The sequence below is a fragment of the Miniopterus schreibersii genome, assembly GCF_964146895.1.
Source record: "Miniopterus schreibersii genome assembly, chromosome: 11".
Classification (NCBI taxonomy): Eukaryota; Metazoa; Chordata; class Mammalia; order Chiroptera; family Miniopteridae; genus Miniopterus; species Miniopterus schreibersii.
In genome coordinates, this window is record NC_138111.1 from 61,726,207 (window position 1) to 61,745,302 (window position 19,096).

A 19,096-nucleotide genomic window follows, 5' to 3' on the forward strand; every position below is an offset into this window, starting at 1 on the left:
TGCTTACCAGGAAGGGGCCATGCCCGGTCCCTCTGCAGGGAGGTGATTCAGTCTGAGCCAATCCAGGACAAATCTCTAATGTATCTTTGGTTCCTAAGAACACGCCTTCAGGTAACAGCCACACTGACAGAGATTTGGTTTTTCTTTAGAAATATGAAGAAACTCAGTACCACCAGTGATAAAAGGTGGAACACCAGGGCTTTCTTATCATTTGTCCTTTCACAGGCTCAGATTAACCATCCCCACCAATCAGTGGATTCTAGTTCGACAATACTATGTGGATATGCTCATTTGAAAAAAGATACTTCATTTCAGACAAACTGTACATTAAAATAATTCCTTTTTTTAAAAAGTATGTCTTTATTGATTTCAGAGAGAGGAAGGGAGAGGGAGAGAGAGAGAGACAGAAACATCAATGATGAGAGTCATTGATTGGCTGCCCCCTTCACACCCCACATCAGGGACCGAGACTGCAACCTGGGCATGTGCCCTGACTGGGAATCGAACCGAGATCTCCTCGATCATAGGTGGACATTCAACCACTGAGCCACACCTGCCGGGCAAAATATTTCCTACTATTGTCTCCATGATCAATTTCTGAGACTTCGGTTCCAGGTTCATCAGATATCTTTGAGGTTGGCATTACTTTTTGTAGATTTAAGCAGATGCACACTTTTAAATATTGTATTACATACTAATTAGCATGTGATTGAAATGTATGAAGCAATGCTTTATGTAAATATGTTGACAGCTTCATGTTTTGCACCCTTTTGTAAGCTCAGCTTTCTCTCCTCTAAAGAATTTGGATTCCTGGATTTGGCTCCGAAGCCTAAGTAAGAACTGGAAGTAAGTTCAACATTATATGATGTGCTATTTGAGTTTTTTTGGTATAAACTGAAAACTTTTCTATGGATACTAATGCCTTATATATATAGGTTCAGATTGATCTATGATACTGTTTTATGCTATACACACTGATATTTTATTAAAATATCATTCACATTAGACAAAGATGTATAATAACATATTCTTTGCAAAGCCATTAGCACAATGATCAGCATTTAGTCAGTGCTAAGAAATGTTTCTTTCCTTTCCAAACCCAGCCCCTTCTCTATTACTCAGCCTGTCTCCTCCTTCTCTTCGAGCCCACGGGCACACTGTGTTCCAGCACCGCCTTTATCTCCAAGTAGGAGATGTTTTTGAAGTTGCTTTTCGGTTAAGAAAGCCCCAAAGAGGGAATATTTGTTGTAATTATGTTCACTTAGGTACAAAAATGTGAAGCATTTTGTGTATTTGCTCTTCGGGTAAACAAAGACGGCTGTGGTCCCTGGTGGCCCCACGAGTCTCTGGGAGCAATGGCACCACTTCTCTTCTATGTTGAGATAATAGTAGCTGTGGCTCCCCAAGAGACTGGAATATAAAGTGGGCTGTGAAATACAGACTCCCACTGAAGAGGACTCTGAGATGCTGTACATGATTAGAGGTTCTAGTCTCTGAGACAAAGGACATGTTGTAAGTGACTGACTAGAAATAAGACTTCATTCCTTCTCTCATCGGTTTGGTTTTGGGTCAGAGGCTGTCCTTCTGAGTACCAGCTACTGCTGTTTGCTCTCTCCTTTCTCTCTATGGCTTTCTTACTGGGACACCGCGGTCAAGACGGCCCCCTGCTGCTGAGGCTGACATCAAGCGCCTCCGGTGGTCCTCAGGAAACAGCACCACTTTGTTCTGTTTAATGTCTAGGATGTGGGATCTGCCAAGGCACCTGCCATTTTCTGCGACTCTCTAATCTTCATCTTTATTAGCTGTCTGGCAACATCATCCCACTAGCTGCTTGGTTTAAATCCTGCTCACTCCTGTAACACAAAAAGACAAGAGGATGTCCCCGAAGATATGAACTTAGTCTCTCGTACTGAAGACCGTTCTTTTATTTTCAATGTAATTTTCCTTGGAAACACAAAAATCCTTTCCTATTTCCACAGGAAAAGAGACTATCTTTTCGCCTCCTAAGTAAATATTTTACATTACAATTGTCCAGATGTTCGAGATGCTACTGAAGCCTTCTCCGTTTGACGACTGGTCCTTTAGATCCGTTGTTTAAGTGGCACAGGCTGTCCAAGTAGGGGAGGGTGAGCAGATTTCACAGAGGAAGAGCTCCTTGGGCTCACGTGGCCAGTGTGTGCGGAGAGGAGGGAAGGTGGGGGCATTCTTAGAAGAGGAAATGTGAAAAGCTTGGTGTAGCATGAAAAAGGGAGAGCGGTAGGGGGAGATCAGGGCTGGAGACTGGAGATGTTACTCAGATCAGAATGTGAAAAAGTAATTGGAATTAGTCACTGGAGTTGATAGCCTAGTTACTGGACAGCCAAGAGAAATACGGCTAAAAGAGCTGGACCCGGGCTGCAGGGGCAGGCCCTCTCTTCAAACTGGATGCATGGCCACGCAAGAAGGGCCACTACAGAGGAAAATCCGCAACATCCCGTGAAACAAAACCAGCGAGCCACACACTGCTCTACAAATAGCCTCCTGCAGGCCTGGGTGGGGGCTGAATCCAGGGGTAGCAGGCTAGGAGGGGGCAGATGGAGGACCTGGGAGGAAGCTCAGCTGAGGACGGGAGGGGGAACAGGAGGCAGTAGAAACTGAAGAGTTTTAGAGTTTCTCCACCTGAAAGGGTTTAATCTTTCCTTTCAGAGTTAAAGAGCAAGGACAAGAGCTAGGAGCGTGGGTCTTTTTTGTTTCTCCCCTTTTCTTCCTGTGGGAAGCGTGCCTGGTCTGAGACTAGCCCAGAGGGAGAGGGGAAGGGAAGGGCGTTCTGAGCAGAGGAGGCATGCGAGTCAGAGCCTGCTTGTGCTAGGCTAGGGAAGCGTGGGGTCCAGAGTAAAAGTGAGCCCCGAGTCGGCCCTTCTCCAGGTCAGCTGCACTGTTGCCAAGGGAGATGTTAGAAAGTCACCCTTGCTGTTTATGGGGTCTTAGATTTTTTTCACAATGTTAAACCTGTGGTCAAATTTGGATCAGATTGCTATAATTCTACTGTTTAGAGTTTTCTTATTGCTTAAAGCAGTCAAAACCTGTTGCTTTCTCTTATAACCTCTGTGCTGCTACAGTAATAACTACAGCCTGCTTCCCTGGTGGTCTCGGCATATCTGGAGTGGAAACGGGACATAGCATCACCCAGTCTGTAGGAAAGAAGAACCTGGAACATCACCCGAATGACTGCCCAGTGCTAGCATTTTCTCTGCATCCCACCCATGTTATGGGATCCTCAGCCTATATCTGAAAGACTATGGTGGCCCTGGCTGGTTTGGCTCAGTGGTTAGTGTGTCGGCCTGAGGATCGAAGGGTCCTGGGTTCAATTCCAGCCAAGGGCATGTACTTCAGTTGCAGGCTCAGTCTCCATCCCCAGTTGGGGCAAGTGTGGGAGGCAACCAATTGGTTCCACTCTCTCTCTCCCTTCTACTTTCTCTCTCCCTTCCACTCTCTCTGAAAAGCATTGGGGAAAAAAAAAATCCTCATGTAAGGATTAAGAAAGAAAAAGGAAGACTGTGGTGGCAGAACTCACAAGTCACCTGTGCCTTGGGACAGATATGTTTTACAATGACGTTCCTCCTTATATTGAGCTGGACATGTGTCCTTGAGCCTCTGGCTTCTATTATCACTTGGAACCATAGGCTTAATGACATCTGTCCTCCACATGAGACTGCTTCAGGTATTTGAAAACAGCTAACACATTTCTCAGCTCCTTAAAGAGGGAAATGGAAATGAATATTGGAGGACTCACCGTTTTGTGTCAGACATTAAGCTAGGATCATTTACCTAAAATAGCTCCTTTAGGAGGAAAATCAAAATCAAACCCAGCAAATAAACAAAGAAACCAGAAAAAACAAACAAACCCAATAATAAAAGAAGAAATGACTTTCCCAAGTAAGTGGCAAGGCCAAGATCTGAACTAGAGTAAATTGCAAAATTGTTTATATTAAACAATACATTTAAATTTAGCACTTATTTTTAACAAGGTAACATAGCTTCATAATTCAAGAAGCCAGGTATTGCTATAATAATATAGCAATAATAGGTTAATAATAATCACCTGATTCAACTGGAAGTGAATCCATTGCTCTGTCCACTGTGCATGCTGGCTCTGCCCCGAGTCCCTCACCAGCCTCATTGCTGCACATGTAAATGCACACACACACAGAATACAAGTGGCTGGGACAAGATTTACTAACATTTCCACAACCTGCCTTATCTTTAAATTTTTCTCATTGAAAAACCTGGAGAATGTGCCAAAAGAGTCAAAGTTGATCTTTGAAAGAGTCAACTGAGTATTGGAATTTCTCTTTAACTGATAATCATCGAATCTGTGCTTCTCTGTATGACGCTCTGTGCAGAAGAAGGGCAGAACAGGTTGTAGATTGCCTTCTAAATGTGTGGTCCTCAAACCTAAACACAGTTCTTCTAGTGTGAAAATATTAAACAGCTCTGACATGGGAATAAGAGCTACATTGTACTTTCAAATACACAGGAAGGGCTAGAGGAAATTAGATTTAGAATCCATAATAAAAAGAAAATTAGTTTTCTTATTTGTAACGTTTCTTCTGTATTTAAAAAGACTGAGTTCATTTCATTCCAATATTTAACCTCTGGGCCCTCCTTTCTATCTGTCCAATGATACATTCATACTTTCAATAGGCATCTCCCGTCCTCACCAGCCTCTCTAATGGTTCAGCTTGCAAGTCATTAAGCCCAAGTAATCCCAGCGAATGAAATTGTTTAAATATTTCTTTTTGACCACCTCCCCCTCACTCACATCCTAAAATACACAGATATGCAAGCACACCCTATTTCAGTAAGTTCATTTTTTATATATTACTTCTCCAATCCTGTAGCAGTGTCGGCAAATAAACAGAAAACAAAACAACCAACCAAAAACAAAACCCAGCCACATTTTTGTGCTCTCTGGTCACCTTGGGTGATCTCTGGGTCTTCTACAAATAATGTCAATGCAACTTGCTGAGCGGAAAGGGAGGCAGGGGCTCGGGGTTCTTCATAAGGTTTAGAATTAAAAAAAAATCCTGCACAATATTTATTTGGAACCTTATAAATATAGTAAGAATACAAAGAAATAGTAGCTATGAGCTCTTCCCATGTGGAACTCATGATATATATAGCCTGAGAAGTAAGAACATCTAAGAAGGGCTGAACAGAAGAGATAAGTGAGTTCAGGCAACGGATGGTATAGAATCAGTGCTTTAGAAAGTTTCCATCCTAATAAAAGACCTTATCTTCTAAGATGGCCCAAGGCAAGGAAGGAGTTAAGCAATGGGATTGTGGCCCCCATTTAGTGTCTAGTGAACCCCATGGTTTTGGATAGTTTGCTTAACCTCTGTGGGTTTTAATTTCATTATTTGAAGAAAAAAAGTCTCAAATGAATAAATAGGTGAAGTATTCTTCAGACATAAAAATCTGCAGCTGCGCCATCCTGTCATGGGAAGGGCCTGAGTGTACCTAGAGTGGCTAACACAAGCCATAGAAACACCTATCTAGGCGTATACAACATACACATGCACAGGTACGTACACACTCGTGCATGCAGAGTGCCCATGGGCCACTGCCTGGACAAACTGAGAGTCGCAGGAAGGTTCTGAAATGAGCTGCTTCAATCAGGTATTTAAGTATTTCTTGGAGGTGGTTCTGGAGCCATCACAAAGTTCTTTTTCTTTTCATTTCTGTAACCATGGTATTTTCATAGCATTGGAGATCATGAAGCCTTACCGTTGATCTGTGGAACCGGTGTGGAGACCATAATTCCACTCCAGCCCAGCGACGCTCAGGCCCTTAGGGAGGACAGCCTCACCACTGCAGAGCTGGGCCCTTCCCCCAGGTGTGTTAGACACAAATTCAGTTCTGAGTGTTGCTGTCTCGGAAGTCAGGTTCGGAATTTTTAGTACTAGCCTCTTTCACTTAGATTATGATACACCTGGCAATTTTGCTGACATCAACTTACAAGTGTCATTTTCTTTTTAATACATCAGAGAGGGTTCCTTCCCGATACAAAGTCTAAGTCTGACATGTCTGCATACTTGCCTGGACTGATGTCAACATGGATCCAGGAGCCTGTGTGTGAGCTGGCAAAACTCCCTTCCTTGGTCTCCAACCTGGTGGGCTTTGGAGTGTCAGTGTCTCCCTCAGGGAAGTCAAACAAAATGGGATGTTTTCGCTCAGATCCCTTGCCTTTGGGCTCGCTGTGAGCTCCAGCACCGAGAGGCTGCTTCTGGATGGCTTTTGCCTGTTAATGACCTGGTCTGAGGTCAATGGTCAGTCTCAACTGAGGGAGGACTGTCTTTCCTCATAGACTCTGGCACACGTGGACAACACACACACACAACGCTGTACAGGCCTCTCCAAGAGGAAGGGACGCCAGGACTGTCCCCTTACACTGCTCTCCCACCCTGCCCTTCAGCTTCCCTTTCGTTTCTCCTGCCTTGAAGAGTGACTGCCAACCCTTCCTGGAGGTTTCCTCTCTCCCACCGGTCTGCAGCCTCGCCCCCACCTGACAGTCCTCACATCACCATGAACGAGGGGCTCTGTGCCCACAAAGCACAGACACTGCTAGCTCCTGTCTGAGCTAGCAAGGCCTGAACGTTGGCACTAAACCTCTCTGCCCACTGACTCCCTCCTTGCCACTGCTGATTCTTTTCTGCTCTTCTTGGCAATCACTCAAACTGCTTATTCCCCTCACCTTGGTGATATTAATAAAAATATGATATTCAGAAAAAAAGGCGATGCAGTTGGCTATGATACAATGCCACAATTCGATAGATAGTTTGATAGATATAGGTTATCTGTCTTTTCACATGGAACAAAATCTTACCATACAATAACTACATCGCGGATGGCGAAATATTGAGTAAGTCCATGAGAGAAGTTTCTTTCAGAGGAGGGGTTACCTGGCCCTAACAATAACGCTTCATAGTAATAGTAATTATAGCAAAGTAGTAATAATGGCAATTATCATTTATAATAAGCCAAAGTGATTTATAAATAAATCATCTCCTTTTCCCCCAACAACCTTATGAGGCAAGTCCTCTTAACTTCTCTCCTTCCACAACTGAGGAAATAAAGGATTAGAGATGTTAATAAGCTGGCCCAGCACACAAACACTAGACAGGTAAACAACATTCAAATTCTGTCAATTTGATTCTAGAGCCTAACTACTCAACCACTGCTCACTGCTTCCCCGTAAGTGTTATAATTAAATCGATTGATGATAGAGATAATTTGGACTACCTTAGATCAGATTAGTTAAATTAAACTAGATTGGCAGACAGACACCAGAGTCCCTTCCCAATTATGACAGTTATGTTTCTAAAACACCTCTGGTAGCAGAATTTCCTGTTGAGGACTTCAAGACTTCATTTTTTTTAAATGCATTAGGAAAAATCAAAGATAGTAAGAACATTGAAAAAGCTGTTTTAAAGTAAGCATTATAATGATATTAAAATATAACAACACTATGTGAAAGGAACCTCTATATAGTAATATGCATCACACAATAGTGAAGGACTTCATACAGTTCATTATTACATACAGAAGAGTCCTTTCCTTATCACCACACTGATGATTTTCTCTTTGCCTCAATTATTTAGGGGTAGGCATATTTGAACACGTATCAGCGGAGCGATGTTGTGGAAACACATCTCCTTTATCAGATATGGCGAGTTAAATTGAAGACCTGTGATAATCGGGGACTGTTCACTGCCAGAGACAGCAAGAAGGGGTAGAAACAGGAGTGGGCAGGGAACATGGTGAACGTCAGCCAAAAAAGTATGAAGAGAGGAAAATCGGATGACAGGGCCTTACACACAGTACGTGAGCCATACCTATGAACGGAAAAAAATATGAATGGTAGATGGATAGATTGATGGGTGGGTGATGGACAGAGTGAAAAAATATTGAATATTTCCAACTTCACAGTTTTGCCAAGGAGTAGATGAGGTGTTACATTTGATTGCTATATTGCATTCTGTTATAATCTATGTTGTACTTTTCCATCCATGAGTGAGGAAAATAAAAACATAATGTCCCCTAATCACTGTCTGTGGAAAGCTGAGGACATATTTTGCTCTGCTCCTTTCAGACTCTGTTTCAGATTAATGAGAGGCTTTAAAACATCATGAAAAGTACCAACCTTGAATGCTGCGTTCTGTTTTGCTCATCTCACCTAAAAAAAATATAAAAAGACAGAAAGAAAAAGAAAATTTAAGTGAAAGCCAATTAAGGCAACAAGTTAAAAGAGCATTTTTTAAAACCTTTACCCATTTTCCCTTGACAATGGAGACACTTAACGGTGGAGAAATGCCCTGATGAAACTTCACCCACTAAACTGTTTTTAAGTATTATATTTTGTGCTTTTTGTATTTTGTGATAGTTTGCTTTTGAAAATTTCTTGGGCTCACAGCCATTATAAATGACAATGCGTAGAGGTACAGAGGGGATGTTTAATAAAAATGATAAAAGTAAATTATATCTAAAGAAAAATTATATAGGCAACACTTAATCAACCCATGGAAATTTCCATCATGATAAGATTTTTCAGTAAATGCAGGCAAGAGTCTTTGAAGAGGCTGTTATAATTTATTCTCAAGTTCTGTCTTTCTAATCCTGAATGCTGATTAGAACACAAGCTTTCACTTCTGCTCCCTCCTTGCTCCCCCAATAATCTGTTCTCCCTTATGGACCAAGTGATTATTGTCTTGTTTATAATAACTGTTCTACATTCCTTATGGAAATTGTAATTATGATGCTGAATATTCAAACTGCAAGCCATTTTTCTCAGGGAAATTGTAATTATGATAATGCAGTATTTACCCAACCAATGTTTTCTAGCCATAGTTCTCTTTGAGGATTGAGGAGGTCAGAGAAAAACACTGAAATAAAACATCCTGTTGGGATCTCAGATATGTATTCTGGAAAAGCATAATAATAGTGGCTATTATTAGCTCTATGGCAGGCACGACACAATCAGGATGACATGTATATGACGTGTGAATTACATATATCTCTCAACCTGTATACCACCCCCCATAAGGTAAGTAATATTATTATCTCAATTTTATAAGGCTCAGAAAAACTGAGTCATTTACCTAATATCACACAACTAGTAAATAATAGAGTCATGGTTTAAACCCGGGTCTGTCAGACCTGAAAGCCTATCTATTAGCTCATTTTCAAAGGCCTCTTTTTAAATTCACTGGCTCCAGTGCACATTCAGGGAGCTGATTCAACCACAATCTCTCTTTTGTGAAACCAGAGCCTTTTCAGTTCCTATGCAGAGTGGTCTGCTCCCTGGCAGATAGATGCGACCCTGGTTCCTGATAATGAAATTTCTACCATTACCTCCGAGAATGGAATAAAACCTTTGCTCAGAGTAAGATTTGATGCAATTTGGCATTACTCATTGAGATTAAAATTTTTCATGCCCTCTGACCCAAGGGTTCCACTTCTAGAATTTATGCTAGAATGTAAGCGCAATCATTGTAGCATTGTTTTAAATAGTGAAAACCTACAGAAGTGGCCCAAATGCACCAAATACTTTCTGGTACAATAGAATACTACAGAACCCTCAAGTTATTAAAAGTCATGCGCCCATACTACGTATCCTGGAAAAACACCCATGAGACACCACTAAGACAAAACAGCATGCTGTGAAACAGTATGCATAATATGACCCTGCTTTTGTTAAGATATATGTATTTTATGTAAATATAGTATCTGATTTTGCATAGAAAAATATCTAGAAGACTAGAAACCAAATAGTTAAAGCAGTGACCCTGGCTGGTGTGGCTCTGTTGGTTGGAGCATCGTTCTGCACACCGAAAGGTTGCCGGTTTGATTCCTGGTGAGGGCACGTGCCTGGGGTGGGGTCCATCTCAGGGAGGGAGAGGCAGCCTATCAATGTTTCGCTCTCACACCCATGTTTCTCTTTTTTCCTCTCTCCCCCTTTCTCTCTCTCTAAAAAAATCAATAAAAATTATTTTTAAAAAACCATGAATACTTAAAGTAGTTATTTTCTTTCAATAGGCTGAGAAGAAAACTTGTCCCCCATGATAAATACTCAATGAGCAAAATGTTTATAGCAAGCATGCTTTCTTTATCTTTATCTTTTTTTTTTTCTTTTTTGGGGGGTGCAGGGGTAGGCAGGAAACACATTTTTAAATGAGTGAAAGAATCAAGGACACCCAAAATAACCCCCAAAATTATACTATTTCAAAAAGAAAACAAACAAACCCAAATCCAATCCAAGCCAATCGCTGGAAAATACTATTAGGTGAGCCACGAGGCAGGATGGGAAGGCATCTTGCCCGCCTGCCTACTTCCACTTTGCTAGATTTCTACAACCCAAGCAAGGACAGAAGCCCTGTCCTTTCCTCTTTAGCTCAGCAGTGGGTGTTCAGGATTTTTTTCAATATTAAGAAGCCAGGATTGAGCATCTACCATGTACGAGTACTTTACAGTCTTTTTCTTTAAATCTTATAACTCTGTAAAGTAGGTATTTTCACTTCAACTTTATACATGGGAAAAATGAGGCTCAGTGGAGTAATTTATTTACCCAAGTTTTCCAAGTCAGCCTTTGTTCTTTTAATTTGGCAAATTGACCAGTTTGGTCAAAAAGGAACTAAGATTAAAAAAAAAAACAAAAAAAAACCTCAGAAACTAAGAGCAAACAAGAAAGAAATTTAAAAATGCAAGAACAAAAATATATAAATTACTGAGTTTTCAGTAGGTTATTTAATAACCACTGGCCTACCATCATCTGCAGCTTGAGAATAGCTTATAGGATTTGTTCCTGGTCATTCTCTCAGCTTTACTAAATTTCTAATACCCTGACCAAGAAGTTTCATTTCTACCCTACATTTTTTGAAAAATATATATTTTTTATTGATTTTAGAGAGAGAGGAAGGGAGAGGGATAGAAACATTGATGAGAGAGAAACATCAACATCCATTGGCTATCTCCTGCATGCCCCTTGTTGGGGATCGAGCCCACAACCCGGGCATCTGCCCCGACTAGGAATCAAATGGGTGACCTCTTGGTACATGGATCAATGTTCAACCACTGAGCAACAGTGGCCAGGTACCTTACATTTTTTTTTAAGCTTTAAAAACCCCTCCCCCCTTCGTTCTTTCAGTAGAACCCATCTATTTCATATAGGCCACCCAATATATATTTCTGTCCACCCACATGTGAAAAGGTTGATAAGCTGTCCAACCTGATAGCAACAGGGACCAATGCTAAGCCTCAGTTTCAGTGCTATTCCTTGGGGAGATCAACCAGCCACTTGATGGACAGTTGATTGTGACACTGGACCTCTTCCACCTTAGAAGAATCAGTGATTCATTTTGACTAGAACTGGAACAGATTCCAAGTAAAGATTTGCTTATTTGCCTGCATGACCTTGTTCAGCATCATGACCTGAGAACCTACAGAGTGTTTGATTCATGTGGACACAATAAGCATAATATCAGCTCAAACCAATGGAAATACTTTGGAGTTCAGCTGTGGGTACATAATCATGGAATCCACTCATCCCAATACATACTACATGACTCAAAAGCTGCTGGCCTGACAGATTGATGGAACAGCCTTTTGAAGGTCTAGCTGAAGCAGCAGCTTGGATATGACATACTCGAAGGGTGGGGTGCCAGATAAAGTACGTGGTAAACACTCTAAGTCATATTTCAGTACTGCATCCCCAACTGATAGAATACATTGGTCTAGGAACCAAGGGGAGGAAGTAGGAGTGGTCATTCCCAGTGACCGAAGTGAGGAATTTGTGCTACCTGTTCCCATAAATTTAGGCTTTGCGGATCTAGAGATCCTGGTTTTCAGAAGGAAAATATTTCTGTGAAGGGACACAGTAGGAAGCTCATTAAACTTTAAGATTTGTCTTATATCCAATATTTCTGGGCTCCGTGTGCCAGGAGAGTGGGTAACTGAATGATCACTGGCAGCAGGTAGGGCTCGCAATGAAGGCACCCAGTTGATTCATGGGCATTTCTTAGTAGTTTCCTCTCTATTTTCAATAGCAAGTGGACAAGTGCAGAAGCCCTGCCTAAGAAGGGAATGGTGAGGAGGATTTAAGGTCTATCAGTAATAATCTGTGCCACTCACAAGGCAAGCCACATAGACCAGTAATGGTGCAGGCTGAGGATGAGCGAATTCTACAACAGGTAGGAGAAGAGAGAAGACAGAGAAACAAGAGGTATCAGTTGCAGTATTGAGACTAGCTGCACTGGCAGGGCCTGTGTTCCCATTAATCTTCCTCTCAGAGGTTTTATCAAAAAAGGTGACTTACTAGAATCCTGAAGAAGCTGTTCCCAGCTGCCTGAAGTGTTGGCTTCTAATTGCTCACAGCTGACTCCTCTGAGAATTGTCTTCCTTCCACCAAAGAGACTGCCTTCCCCACAAGCATTCACCCTCCCACAGGCAGCTCTCACATCTAATGACTGATCAATATAGGGGTGCAAAGGCCAGGTCCTCTTTTCTGTATTTGGGACATCTATAACAATATTGATCCCAAGAACACTCCTCAACAAACTTCCTGCATAAAAACCACTATCTCAGAGTCTGTTTTGCACAAAAACTGACCTAAAACAAGGTTACAAAGTTCAGAAATCATGAAACTGAGAATTGAACACAGATATGACTGACTCTGAGTCCATATCCTATCCATTATATCTTGCTGTCTCCCATAAAGAACAGTTTATTCTAACTGTAAACATATTTTTGTTTAGGCATAACTAGTCAATAATGATATGTTTAAGCCTGTAAGTCAGAAAACAGTCTTCAATGTTATATAATATCTACAATTATACTGTCACTGGAACATTAAACGTATTTATATGTATTGAATCCAGGCTGAGATAAATCAGCAGTTATATATACACATACATACTATTTATAATATTGCATTAAAACATATAACCTATAAAATGTATCTCAAGACTTATTTCAAGGTTAGTCTGGCCCAGATCTCTAATTATGCTAGCCTATTTTCAAAGAACAAAATGATACTTTTAATCATGCCATTTTCTATGGAAAAAAAATTCAAGACCTCTGTGTTTCAGAAAACTTACAAGATTAGTTACGGAACAAGGACTTACATTTTCTACCATAAATGTAAGAATTTTATCAGGCATGAAATGCAGTCAGAGCTATTTACAGTCCAGGAAAATATTACTTCAGGCAGTCTTTAAAATCGGAACATAGAAGGTGCCTAATTCTATGTAATTTTGAGAGAATGCAGTTAGGATTTTACAGCTGGTGAACAGTGCAACTCAGTGGTCACCACCTTTCTATTGCCTCTTGTCTGGAAATCTTTGTATCTCTTCATTCTATTCCTGAAGAAATTCTACATCCCCAATTTCTTTATTTCATTTGCCAGCTCTTAACTCTGGATCAAATTATTATGCTTTTCTATCTAAATGTATGTGGTGTCATTGGTTTAGTGATGTTATCCCAACACTAGGCTGAATTAAGGGCTTCATGTGATCAATAAACACAGGTCTGAGATAAAATTCCTCTCGCAGAAAACTGAGATAAGAAAATTCCAAGAAACACATCTGACCTGGCCACAGCAAGGCAGGAAATAGTTATTATATGTCAAGAAAGAGCTTCCTAGCTTTAGTTTTATCTCTTACTTGTCCACAAAAGGTTATTTAAACCATTTTGGGGGAGAGGTTATTGGAGAAATTCTTAAACATCAGAGAGATGTAAAAAGTTCTAACTTGTGGAAATGAGGACAGGATCTGCCTGTGGAAGCTGTGTGTTATGCCCCACGTAGAGAGGTGGGTCAACAAAGCAAAGCAAGAAGCACAAGGAACACTTCAAGTGAAGCATGAAGCTAATGGACGGGATTTCCCACCAAGACGTAGGAGGCCTTGCACGGTCTGATCTACCCAGTGAGCTTTAAGGTAAAGACTCTTCCAGACCACCAGAAACACCTTCGTGAGGCCATCGTTCGCCTATGGGTAGAGTCATACAGTCAGGCTTTCTAAATTTATTCTGGGGTCGTTTATTTTTCTTAAGCAGAGTCATTAACGTGTAAAAATGTGAACTTCAGAAAAAATGCAACACAGATTTTCATCAGTTCATTCATTATTATAATTAGGGTTGTGAAACCTACAAAGGCAAGGAGCTCACCTTGACTTATAACACCAGCGCATCTGGCATCGGCAAATGGCTCTCCAGTTTCTAGTGAGTAATATTCTTGGATTTGGGAAAGAGAGTTCACTTTTGCCCCTGTCACCAAGAACTGGTGTAGCCAAGTGACGGTCAGTACAGTTAGTGACATGGTACTACATTTAACATTGCAATGGTACATGCCAAAAAGCAGACCAACAAACAAAGATTTATATATACAGGCGTGAGATTAACTTTGTGACACAAAGTTCTCTTCAGGACAGATCTTACCAGACTGATGTCATAAGAATTTTGTTTTGATGTATTTTTAAGGAATATTTAAAATTAAATAACAGAGGGAGGGGTTCGGCAATGTCATACTTTGTAGGGTAAATTCTGAATGAACCAGTGTCGGCATGGGGATGAAAAGGCAGTTTATAAAAACTACTGAGGTGGTACTTGCAATATATCCTATTGACAGGGCTGCTAGTGTAGCCTGTGTCAACTAATTTAAAATTATGGTTTTCTTCCACCTTGGGGAACAGAGTGGTGTGGTTAAGACAGCACTGGGTGAGAAATCAGGAGGCCAGGCTTAGTCAACCCTCCGGCTCTAACTGGTTTTCTGTTTCTGGGCAACACTTTCCATTGAATTGAGTTACCAGTTAAGTCTCAAGAGGCAAGTAAGACAGGAAGGGTGTACAAGTTGAGGTAGTCCAAATCAAGGACAGCTGTTAGGGCGAATCCAAGCCAATGTCCCCAAAGGGGAACCAAAAGGAATATTTGGGAAGATAAGACTTAAATGAAAAGACAAAAGAGAAGAAATGGAATAAAAAATATGATCCAGAACCAAATGCCAAGGAACACAGGTGATACTGGGTGATACTGGACCACAATGATATTACCTTTGGACCAGAGAGGAAGATCCTAGAGATTATCTGGGGTGTAAGAAATGTAAAATTTGTGTTGACTGGTTAGGAAACACATGGTTCATTCATTGTTTGTCCTGGTGTCAAGGTAGACTGTAAGCTCCACACAAGAAAGGCGTGTCCCTTTTTCTCAATCCTGGGTCCCCAGTGCCTGGCACTGTAACTGGCACTTGGTAAGCGGTCAATAAATATGTCAGAATGAGTGAATGAGCGTAGGCATGAGCAGGAGAAATAAAAACAAATTACTTAGTGATGAACTAAAGGTAACATGATGCATTGCGTGAGGATCATGATAGATGTTCTATTATTTTTAAACTAGATTTTTAAACTAGTCTTTGGTATCATTTCATCTTTTAAAATAAAAGCAGACCACAATATACTAAAAAAATATGAGATTTAGACACTTGTTCCCCATCTCTTTTCCCCCTCAACATAACTTAATATAGAACAGTTTAGACAAGAGTACAGAACTGAAGTACGGCTTCTGAATCAGCAGGAAACACGGTGTCTCCCCCACACGAATGCGACCTTAGGCCTTACGATTGCACCTGTCACGCACACAGGCAGGGAAGGAACTTGCTCTACTTCTCAGTCGCATTATCAATGTGGAGCACTGCTTTTTGTTTTCGATGCCAGGTTTTATGAGATCCACAAACAAATGGGACACAATTTGGGAGAAAGGCTAAGTTAGTGAAGAGACACAAAATAATACAAGAAATGGCTGAAGGAATTGGATATAATGACAGGAAACACGGAAGATGTTTTAGAATAGCCGAAGAAATACCATGACATTTTAGAGAGATCTGAAGCACTGTGAGGAAGGATGCTCAGAACTGTCTCAAAATGGCCTGTTTTGCTCTAAGAAGGGGGCTGACAAATTACAGGCTGCCTAATTCAGCTGCACTCCTTATGGTTTCTCTATTTTTTTGTCTGCTTCCCTGATACAATAGCAAAGTTGAGTTGTTGTAACAGAAACATAAAGCCCACAAATATATTTACTATACGACCACTTACAGAAGAAAAAAAAAATGCTGACACCAGCCCTAAGAGAAAAACAGGCATTCGTCCATTCATTCATTCACTCATTCATTTAGCAAACATGTCCAAGCACGGACAACGTTTCTAAAGGGTATCAGACACTGGCAATATAGAGGTGAGACACATCTGTACCTTAGCTAGGTACCAGTTTCACCCTAGAAGCGAGCTAGCTAACTATTAACAGAGCATATTTTGTCCCTGAAACAAATTCTTGGACTCGGGGACTTCAAAGTTTTCTTTTAACTGCAAGATTCTTTAGAAGGGGGAGGGTCATGAAGGAAAAGGGCTTGAAAAACTGGTCAATGGAAACAGATGGAGTAAGAGGGGCTCCTTCGGTTTTGGAGAAGAGTCAAGGTGAGTGACCAGAGAGCAGCGTGAGGTCAGGCCAGATACGCGTGTAGGGTGGGGGTGAGGAAGGGTGAGGGGGTGTGCCTGAGAGGCCAGGGGAGTCATCCTGTGAAGGTCTTCCATGTCAGGCCTAACGTCTCTCAGCTTGCGTCAGACAACAGATATCTATGAAGTGGTCTTTTAAAGGGGAAGTATAAATAAGGTGAAATTCCGGGAGGGTCAGTTTGACAGCTACATGGAAGACGGATTGGAGATGAGAGATGAAACAGAAGTAAACGGCTTACAATAGGAAGAGCATGAGGCACTAAGGATTGGATGGGAAGAGAGAGGAGGAATGAAGGCGTATTCTGCATGAATGTGACATGTTGGACCCACAGAGCTCAGACTCTGTGGAAGAAGAGAAAGTGGGGCTGGGTGTGACTGGGTCCTGCCCTTATACAGGAGGGCAAAGGGCTTCCTTTATTTGTGGCCCAAAGGAACACGGTAAGCCCTGTTCTGATTTGAGTCAATACCCAACTTGTCCTTCAGAATAGGACCCTGGCGGTGACTGTAGGTCTACAGAATGGCGTTTGGACTCTCAGAAGGGAAGCCACCAACTTTCCCAAGGCCCTAGTTAAAGAGTGACAATTGAGAAGTGGGTTGCCTCGAGTCTGGAAGGGCATCAACTGTAGAGCAAAACAAATAGCCAAAAGCTCCATGGAAGAGTTTTGATTAACATAGTAGAAAGAGGGAAAATATGTGAGTCTGTAGGTATTTAGGTGCCAAGGGCAGCAAGAATAATTCCAGGCCCTGTTGGTTGGTGAGCCTGAGGCTGTTAAGACACCATGCAGTTTGGAGCTGGGTGTGGCTATGCATGCAGGTAGCAGGTCTCAGGGAATACAGGCACTGCCTAGGGAATAATTACAACTATTTTTGTGGGAAATTCAAATATATCCTTTGCAATATGTGCTGGAGTACACATGAATGTAAATCAAATATACAAATGACAGTTATGTCTGAATGGGCATCATCAAGAACAACACAGGTGACAATCTTTTCAAAGGTCAGCTATTTATAAAGTCCCCCATTATTCTTAGATTATATCTGTCATTTTAAAAGGGAATCTTCCCCCTCTGCCCATCATCTATTCGACTGTGCCTGATGGAGGAATTTAGCTTGGAGAAAGCTGGTCATGCATTGACAAATGAGGAAATAACCCAGGTGGCCATACATGTTGGACTTCTAACATAACCATCCTGTTGTACACAGGAGAAGCTCAAAGCTGCAAATTTGGGGAAGATTTTTGGACAAATCATTAGAATGCTGCCCTCTTGGGTCAATAGGCTCAGGCCATCACTCAAATTTTATTATCTTTAATTTTTCCTTCTTCTGTTTATATTTCCACAGATGCTTGCCCACTTTTTATGTGCAGAGTGAGTTTAACACAGTAAATACATTGCAGTGGAAAGAGCAGAGCTTTTGGATTCACATGCACCAACATTAGTATCTATTCACAGGGAAGTCAGTTTCCTTATCTATGAAATGGGGATAATTATACTTACCCCAAGTTTTGAGAATCAGTAAGATACTATATAGAGAGTATAGTATTAGATATAAATTTATTTATTTATTAGACATTTATTAGACATAAAATTAATACCAGTCCCATTCTTTCTTTTATACTGTTTGTGATTATCAAGAGATCTCAGCTAGTTGCATTTACCCCCTGTGGCATTCTAAATATGAAAGCATAGTTGCAACATCTCCAAAGTCTAGCATCCAGATACAGATGTGCTCGCACCGAATGGCTCCCATGGAAAGACTCACTTGAAAAAACTCAGTAGATATGTCTTTGTGAAACAATCACATCAATAAATCATGTATTAAATGAGTTTAGCTAACCACCTACAACACACTATGGGCCATTAATTGGTCTTCATTTATATTATGGACGGAAACAATATCCACAGGGAGAGTTCGCCGAATACCAAGTAATTACATTTTCTATTGTCTATACTGCACATTGGCAACATTTAGAGCAAAGCCTTGAATCTCATGGGGCTCATTCACATGCAGCCTGCAACTCCTTAATAACACCTAAAACTCTCATATAGGAACACGGCAATTAAGTTCTACAGGCCACACTGTATGTTTCAATGAAAAGCACTAACACACAGTGGTTACTTGATCTCTTTTTAGACAGCCTTGACATAGCTCTTCAACTTCTGCATGATCTTCGACAAGTTACTTGACCCCTGTGCCTCATTTCCTGATCTGTAAAGTGAGAATGAAAATAAAGGGTATTTTCCTCACTGGGCTATTATGAGGATTCACTGGAAAACTGCAATTAAAGCACTTGATACATTGAAATCACCAAATAAATACTATCACGATGTTTCTCACCTTTCTTCAAACAAGATTCGTGGAGCTTTGTGACATATATGATATGATTAGAACAGAAAGGACAAAGAGAACAGGAATCCTCCAGTAAAAGCTGGTAGCTGTTCGGTGGGGTCTTCCACTCTGCTACAGGGCTCATCTTCCTCAAGCCCGATCCAGACCCAAGTGCCCTGGTGAGTCCTGCATCTGTGCCTCAGAACCTATAAAATGAAGACTGTTCTCACTAGCTG

The 19,096-nt window shown here is 41.1% G+C and overlaps 1 protein-coding gene across 2 annotated transcripts in view; it reads right to left on the reverse strand.

Moving 5' to 3' along the window:
- The window catches only part of LINGO2 (leucine rich repeat and Ig domain containing 2), a 1,050,740-nt gene that overhangs the window by 324,412 nt on the left and 707,232 nt on the right, over positions 1–19,096 (reverse strand). For both annotated transcript variants that reach the window (XM_081152398.1, XM_081152397.1), the window contains exon 5: positions 8,183–8,215. The gene's annotated coding sequence lies outside the window, so the exon portion shown is untranslated. The remainder of the gene's footprint in view (positions 1–8,182; positions 8,216–19,096) is intronic.